This window comes from Alligator sinensis, unplaced genomic scaffold (assembly GCF_000455745.1).
Source record: "Alligator sinensis unplaced genomic scaffold, ASM45574v1 scaffold83_1, whole genome shotgun sequence".
Classification (NCBI taxonomy): Eukaryota; Metazoa; Chordata; order Crocodylia; family Alligatoridae; genus Alligator; species Alligator sinensis.
Window position 1 is genome coordinate 1,058,177 of NW_005842043.1, and position 9,315 is coordinate 1,067,491.

The window sequence follows — 9,315 nt, forward strand, 5'->3', positions numbered from 1 at the left end:
GTCACCACCAGAATCTCACTGTAAACAAGAATGTTGTATCTCAGTGGGTTATTTTCTGTTAATGACCTGTGATACAGTATATAAATAAACCAGAGAGGAGTCCACAGGTGCAGTTTATTAGAGTTATTGCAATATGACTTGGGTAATGTGCACAAGTCTTTTAAAAACTTCACTATGTTCTGGATTGAAAAAGATTGTGACATTGCAGTTCAGAGGAAGGAAATAAATATTAATGTAACAAAATATACCCCAGTCCAACTTAATCATTTTAATTTCTCAGTGTCCATGATTGCAGACCTCTGTGTACTTTATTATAATTTAAACAAAATTTAAATAATAAAGCAACATGATATCCAAATCAGGCTGGGGAAAAAACAACAAAACAATTCCTTGCCAATACTAGCAACAGCTGAGCTGATTTAACTACATCATCTACATAGGTGTTCTGTCCCTTTTGGATTAAACATGTTGCTATAACAATGTATTTCAGTTAAATCAGTGCTGCACTTCAGCTATCTGTATGCCAAGGAAAGAACTGTAAATAAAACTCCAAGTGCTACCCAATGTCACACAAAACTTGTTACCCCACCTTATGCTCACAAATATACAAAGATTTACAAACCTCTCAACTGAAGCCACTCTGTGCTCATTGCTGTGGTCTGCTTTGAGTGAAAAGTCTATGTCTAGACTGAAGAGTATTTTCTGCAACACAAGTATGTGATTGTGAACAAAAGGGAGCATAATCCTGCAAGATGTTAAGTGTCTCTGTGGGCTACAGAATACTTTCAACTCCAGTAGGGAATGAAGCATTCAAAACTTCGTAACAGAACTCAACATTTTTCAAAACTGAGTCCCAAATGCACATCTTAGAATCATTTTACTTAGTGTGACTTGACAGTATAACATGCTAGAATAGTGCTAAGCAAATAGCTGGAGGATCAGCTATTTGATCCTTCATCTCCCTTCTTCCTTTCCCTTCTTCCCCCCAAAAACAGCATTGGGATAAGCTGATGTCACAAGGATGTGAGAAGAACTGCTGTCCACATAATTATACAAGAAGGAAAAAGAGAAGCTTTCAACTAAAGAGAAATAGAATGATTCTACAGTAAGTAAAAAATTAAATAGTGGAGAGTAACAGGGGACAGGCTGGTGGAAAACAGTTATAATTGCTTGAGTCAGAGTTGTCCAGGCCAGTATAAACTAGGTACCATTAAAGGATTTTTCATCAGTGGAGGATCAGCCAAAACAGGCCTGCTTAGCCTCTTCTACTTTTGCCCCATGGAACACTGCTGACACATCATCTTGTGCCATGGGTAAGAAAGCCTGAGGAAAGAACCTAAGTTTTTCCTGCCAGCTATACACCAGCATAGTTCACCTGCAGAAAGGTACTTTTCCTCTGTATGGCTGCATTGCTAGGATGTACTGCCCCATGATCTGCAACATTGGTGATGTGTATGGGGTGCACACGGGTGTACATGCACCCCCTGAGTGTAACAGTGCACCCCCTATGAAAAGGCACTGCTGACACTGTTGGCAGCACCTGTGGGCGGTTGCCACTTGCCATCCCCCGCCCCTCGCCACCGACACCACTGGTGGCGCCTATGGGTGGTCAGCAGTTGCCACGGGCTGCCACCACTGCTACCGGCAGTGCCTGCAGGTGGTCACCGACCTGTTTGGCACTCGCCCCCAGCTGCTGCTGACAGCACTAGCAGCATCTGCAGAAGCTCCCTGCTTACCGCTGTCGCGCTCCTGCTGCACCAGCGCTGCCATATCCCCCAGCCTCTGGGCGCACATGTCATTCATGTTCTGCAATAGGCATTAACTTCAAAATCTCTTGATGTAATCTGCCAAAATCCCCTCCCAACACAAACCTGAATATAAAATTTAATGTTTGGGCCAGGAGTGGGCTTTTGTTTCAATGCTAAATAGCAGCTAGCCAAATAATTAAACACGTTATTAATGTATAAGTGATTGTCAATCAGGATGCCATGGCATCTGGGACTGCTATGAGATCCTTTTATGGGTGCCATGAAATATTAGCACTGTTAGGTATGTAAATACTTGCATATGATTCACAAGATAAACTGCTAGGGTTGGAGAGGGGTCTGGGCCTTGTTCTGTTGATATGAGTGGCTACGGTTTTAGGATTATATTGTAAATGTAGGGATCCTTGCTCCATGTCTTTAAGGTATGTATCCTGGCCAATGGGATCAGGACAGATCCCTCAGTGTCCTTCAATCAGTTAACTGCTTTGCTTTTTTCTCTCCTATCTACCTTACCTCTCCCAGCAGTGCCCCCTCATTTTTCCTTCCCCTCCCCTCCCCTTCCCTTACATGCTAATCACTGCACTCTGTTTAGAAGCTCTGCTTCCTGCAGTATCTTCATAGCATCTGATGACACAAGCCACTGCTTACCAAAGCTTATGCATCTCTGATTTAGTTAGTCTATAAGGTGCAAATCTACCCTGCCTTCTGCCCGATTTCAGAATAGACTCTGAAAAACATTTTGACTGCCTGTGGTCTTTCTGTGTTATTTACCACAGAAACAATTGCACTAATTTTTTTCTGTAGTAAAAAACATGAGTGAAACATAAGAGTTTGAATTTCTGAGGAGTGCCTTGAGTCAAAAAGATTGGGAACCATTGACATAGAGTAAGTAAATTGTGTCTTATGGCTATTGGGTGAGATCCCATGAAGTCAAAGAAAATTACATCAATACGGTTTTGAAGTTATCAGGAATTAAAAACAAAGTAGCAGTCAATATACCTCTTGCTTAAGTCTTGCTCTTGCTTTTGCTTCATCATATCATTGGGAATCTTGGCATTGATTTCACTGGGAACAAGACTGGGCTTGCTGCTAGCATGTAGGGTATAGCAGATTCAATAATGGATGTGACATCTCCAACAGAGTATCTACTATGGCATACAGAGAGTGGGAGATAGTGATCTGTATCTCATAATCTGACAAAGGAAAAATCCCTTATGATTTGAGTTACAAATATGTTACGTGTATTGCTAGCATGGTAATCCTGGATGTGCAGTGTTGAATCCTATGGTGCATCTAGTTATTCATTTAGCAATCATATTTGTGTATCATATATAGCATCAACACTTTGGTATCCTCTTACATTATCTATGGACATGTCTGAGGGAAATTAAATGAAATATAGGAAGTATATCAATTTACTGTCCCTTTAAAGTGTGTCTGTGTCTTGTTTTTTCTTTCCAAGCTTTTTGTATTCTTACCTCTCATAATGATGAGATCTGTCTTTTTTTCTCCTTTGCCACTCTCTAAATGGTGTTTTTTTCTTTTATGTGGTGTCATATACAATATTTGTATATGCATTGCAATTCATACTAGGCTGTGCCTCTGAATGTAATTTGATTCTTGGATATACCTTACCACTAGAAGAATCCAATGCAACAGCCCAAGTTGTAAACTGCCCTTTGTGTTAATAATTTGGGTCGATGCAGACGTTGCTTACTCTTTGCCTAGACAAACAGACTTGAAACTACTCAGATCTTTGATAGATTCCAGCATGTTTTCATATAGGGTCTCCTGCTTTATCCCAATGAGGTGATGCCAGATTACCTCTAACTGGGTAAGTTGGGAGAGGTGCAACTGAGAGAAATAGAACTTTGAGTAACTCTTCCAACTCTATCACAGGAGGTGATATGCAAAGGAACTTATTGATTTAAAAACAAATTAAAATAATTTTAATTTTGGTCATACATTTCAAGGCCCAAATGGACTATTAGGCTAGGGACAGAAATTACATATAAACTGCTATAAGTAATCAGAAGCCAGGTCACACCTCTAATACAACAGAAGTTCAGTGCATGTAAACCATTTTCAAAATGGCTGAAACCAGTTTAAGATAAACCTGGATGGATGTAGTATCAGACTTACTGATTTAGGTTAAATCAGTTTATTGAACTGCTGTCCTAGGTCCCCACCAGATTCAAGTTAACTCACTATCCCACAGCATCCCAGGATGCTTTGCACCTCCCCTGCAAAACCCCCTCACAGGGTGGGTGGGCTAACCTTGGCCCTAGCTATATGCTTCAGCCAAGCAGGGAAATGTTCTCTAGTGCTCCCTGGCTTCTGGCCTAGGCTCCTGCTGGCATGTGGCTGCATTTCCAAAATCAATAGTGAATGTCTGTTCACTTGCTTATTTGTTCAATCTACGCAGCTTTGACTAAACTGTGAAGATTTAATCAATTCAATCTCAGGCTTTATGACTGTCTGTACGTAGCCTCAGTAACTACTGTATTTACTATTACTGACCTAAAATGTTCAGGCAAACTGATTGTGGTACTTTCAGGAAACTGTGGAAAAAGTATTCTTACATCATGACTACAGAGTCCAAAGTCCTTCAGTTCAGAGAGTGACGGTGGGCTCACTGCATTCTCAGCTGGATCTATCCCACACTTCTTGTTAAAAAACAAATAATTTGGCATTCAAAACAACAAATATCAAATTAAATGAAAAAATGAAGCATTCTTTTAAAATAAAAGGTTGATGTTTAATTTTCAAACTTTTGAAATGGGATATTTTACATTTTCAGAAAAAAATCCATTTTTGGACCAAAACTATTTGCTTAATTTGACCCAAATTTGTGAGTAATTTGAGTTTACCCCAAATTGTGATTTTTGGTGCACTAACCATTCTGCTGCAAAATTTCACCCAACTTTAAGTTTATTTTCCTTTTTTTTGCTCAGAGCTAAGAATAATTATATTTAGAAAGGGATTCTGAAATCTCCATTCATACTTATTCTTCTCTCTCCAGAAGCTCATTAAGGAATACCTTGGTATAAAATCACCTGTCATCTTTATTAATACTGGACTACATTTAATGTGAAATGTTGATCCAAATTATTCATTCTCCTGCACCCTAATTGCTTTTACAACACTTTTATTCTTTATCTTGTTCATCTTTGTTATCATTAAGTTTAATTATATAGGCTAGTATATAGAATTGTGATCATGCTGTAGTACTCATGTATTTCATTTGTATGTGGATGTAGTAACATGCAGTGTGGGATGAAGATTTTTTTCCCCACTGAAGTTCCTGTATCAGGTCTCACTGAAGTCAGTGAGAATGTAACTACTGCCTTCAATGAGAGGAAATCGACCTATGGTCTAGCAACTGTATCAGACTTTGACAGAAAAATATGGCATGTATGTACCTGGTTTTCTTCATATTGACAGATGCTTCATATTTTAAAATTACAGCTTGCTGATCTGAGCATTGTGGATATAGATTTCCATTACATTATATGAACATTTTGCAGGACGGATTTTATCTGTCTAAAGCTTCCAAACACTTTAATGGAATTACAGTCCTCCCAGAATTGTTCACACTCTATGTAACTTCTTTCATGGCTAATGCTTGCTTTCTGATCTGTTTATTTGAAAAATCTGAATATATATCAAGCCATCATTTAAGGAGTAGAAATGACCTTCACAAAAAAATCACAAAGATATCTGAGGTTTCAAGAAATGTTTTTGGTCAATATCAGAATGAAAACAAGAAGTTTCTAAAAGGTTATTGAAAAATAGAAGAGAAGCAGGCTATTCCCATTCAGAATAAGTACGGGCCTGCTGGTTAATGCAGGCATATAAGAAGTGAAAGAACTGTGTTCACAGTGATTCTCTGCCTGGTTGAGATAGCTCCTGGGATATGGAATTACTTTCTCCTGTTGGAGTCCCATTTTGTATAAACAATCAATTATTCAATAGGAAGGGAAGAGAGGGAGTAGGACTCTATTCTGGTAACCAGTGCAGCCATCATGGATGTGGGAGATAAGCCAGGTTCAAATCTCTCCTTTGACTGAGGCCAAGTAAATGAAAAGTTTTGGTTTTCACTAAATCTTATTTACTGATGGAAAAAATGGTTTATCAAAAATGTTCTAATCAGCACTAGTTTCAACCCTGCCATCTATAGTTGAGGAGATCACTGTGACTGAAGGCTGAAACACCTTTTCTTTTTTAATGAATTTTATTACAGTAAGTATACCAGGTTCTGAGATCACTTGCATCAGTTTTACAGTGAAGTATAACTCTTATTTATTTTATTTTACTGGAATCATTCTTCATTTATAGGAGAGAAATTGAAAATAAAATCAGGAAAGGGTGAGCTTAAACTCTAGGGCATTTAGGCAAGGTCTGGGAGATCCTTTTTGGACCCAAATTGCAGACATCTTGGAGCTCAGACTTAGAGGTGGGAGATAATTCCATTAAAATAGTATTAGTGCGTTACAGGTGAATTTCTGCAGGATATCACATATTTACTCATTATAATTGAGAAGAGGAGTTTATCTTTAGCAAAGAGCACCTTTGCTGAGCCTGTTAACCCCTCATTTAAAGATGCCTTATATCTATTAAGTCTCAGTTTAAGGAATGATTTGAGCATATTTACATACATCAGAAACAGAAACTACACTCTCATCACAGTCATTAGCTCCTGGTATCAATTTTAATCAAGTTTCAGTCCTACTTGCTATTAAAAGGGTTTTTTTCTCCCTAGCCCTCCTCTCTACCACACCAATGATCTTATTCTCTATGATAGATATAAAATGGAAAAATAGAATTCCCTCTCTTCTCTGTAAAGAAGTCACCAAGTTTACATTGTTCAATTTTGCAATGAATAAAAATAGTGTATTCACAAGCTTTGACCCTCAGCAAAGAGTACATCATTAACCAGTTTAAATAATGCAATTGCTGACTATCTAAGTCCAAAACCTGATTAATAGACAATAAGATTAAGAGTAAATGGCAATTGAATGATTAGCTTCCATATCACAGGACAGGTTTCTAGTATTTACTATGACAAAAAGTAGAAATAGCAATTTCTTAATTCCTAACATGGATGCAATTTTTTTTTAAAGTATACAAAATACCAGGTAGTTAGAAGAGACACTGGCTATATATATTCGATATGTACAAACACACGCACGCACGCACACACACACACACACACACACACACACACACACGCTTCATGCTTCTCATAAAGTAGCAAAGTAAGATTGTGAACAATGGTGTTAAACCTTCTATTTGCCTTGATTTTTATGAGGTCACTGTGCTAATTGGGGCTACTATATCTTTTAAAGGACAGGGGTAGAATTAAAAAGTTTGTGCTCATAAAGTTCCCTGTCACACACTTGAAAAGACACTTGGCTTTAAACTGGGAAAATGTTAAGAAGAAAATAGTAAAAAAATATACCACAGGGATTCATTGCATGGATGCTTTGAAAGAGAAAGGATACTGTACTTATACATGCTTGGTTTATTTAGTATTCAGTTTTGATTTCATGTTAATTGCTTTGCTTTTAAAATTTCACTCAGTTATTAGATAATTTGATGTGGAAAAAGGTTAAGCTAAATAATGTGCCCAATCAGCTAAGGCTTTCTGTTAAAATGCTAGTAGAGTTTGGCTTCCATCTCACGTACTAGGCCATAACATGTAAAATAGATGTCCCCTGAAAGCTCAGCAGTGAGAGAACAGTCTTTTTTCTAAGCTTTAAAAGTGGGTGAGGGGAGACCAAACAAAATAAAACAACCAAAAAAAAAAAAACACTCCTGAGAAATTAAAGTGAGATTCTACATTTCAAAATCAATCAGAAATTTTTGAAATATGTTTCAAAATCAATCAAAGCCTTCTCAGTATTAGGAATTTTTAAATGCCAACAGATCAGTGAATATATTCAACTGATGAGAAGTCCAGTGCCCTGAATTTCAATCTGGTAATATTATATTTTTTATACTTCTGGTATAAAAATGGGTTTAAACAGGAATGTATCAGCTCTAACCAGCAAGAAGCAATGGTGCTTTCTTTTTGATAAACTGCTAGTAAAGCAAAATCTTGGCAATCTCCTATATTATTTAGGAAAGCAGTGATCAAAGGAAAAAAGGATACAAAGAGCTAGCACTTTTGTATATTCTGCACTGATGCAGAGATATTGTCAGTAACAGTGAATACAATTATTACCAAGGAGTGCTGGGGAGATGGTTTTAAACCTTACGTTTATAAATCTTTGCTGATAGTTAGAAGCAGAAGAGTAAAAAGAAACTAAACAACATTCACATACCACCTACTTTTTATGGTAGTTTAATTATACCACTATTTTTCCTAGGCTTGTGGTGCATTTCAATACTTTCCTTTTTATGTAGCCATTGAATGTGCAGTCAATTTCCTTATAATTACACTGCCATTTTATAAAAGGTTAGGTTCTAGTTTTCAAAACAATGCACTCTGCATTCATATTAAGATATGGGCTTTGCTATTTCCAGCATTTAAGCAGTGAAAGCAAGGGAGAAATTTCCTCTTTTGCTAATTTTATGCTAAGGCCTTTTCTGCTTTGAAGATTTGCCCTTTTTTCTGTCAGTGGTGGTCAGTCACTGAACACCCAGCATGTGGACTGGGTAAAGTAACTGTACTAGGATTAGCACTGATGCGTTTTGTCTCTAGTCAGACAAGTAGCATATATACAAACTGGCTTGCCCAGTTGAACTGAAGATAAGATTTTCAAATGTAACAGCTACTTAAGTGAAGGCTGAAAAGGAGCTTTTTTTTTTCTTTTTTCTAATAAACTGAGTTGACTTGCCTGGATGTTTGCTGTTTAATGCTGCTTGGGTGATACTATGCTCTATCATTAAGTGTTACTGACCCTAGGACCTAACTGGAAACAATACAGCCACATTTATGCAGCCCCTGGGAAAGGGTAATTAGCACTTGTGAATGACAGTGTCACTTGCCACACAGGCAAATTAGCTCACCCACAACACTCTGGAGACATAGCTACAGTGTTGCAAATTTGAGAGACAGCCTGCTTACAGCAGCAGGGTGTACTTGAGGGCACTATTGGCAAGAAGAGCTAGTTACCTGTGTAGGCATGGATTAAGAGCCATAGGTGAACTCACAAGGCCAGATACTAGGTTTAAATTATGATGACCCCATTCGTGTCAATGAAATCATGGCAATTTACATAAGTTACTACCCTGCCTCAGAACAAAAACTAGAGACAGGGAAGGCCTATCATATTTGTCACCTGAAGTAGTTTCTGCTGTTTTTTTCTCCAAACAATGGGAATTTCAACTCTTCCCTTCGGAGACTTTTCCACAGACTAATAGATCTCACTGTCAGGGAGTTAATCATCCCTGCAGTGGCAAGAGACAGAAGAATCTACAGTGGGGGGTAAGTGGCAGCTGAGTACTTTTCTGGCAAATTTAGCCTGAGTATTAAGACAAGCTGCTCTTTTTCTTGTATCTTCTTGGTTTCTGCGGATCAGACATGACACGACCCTGGATACAG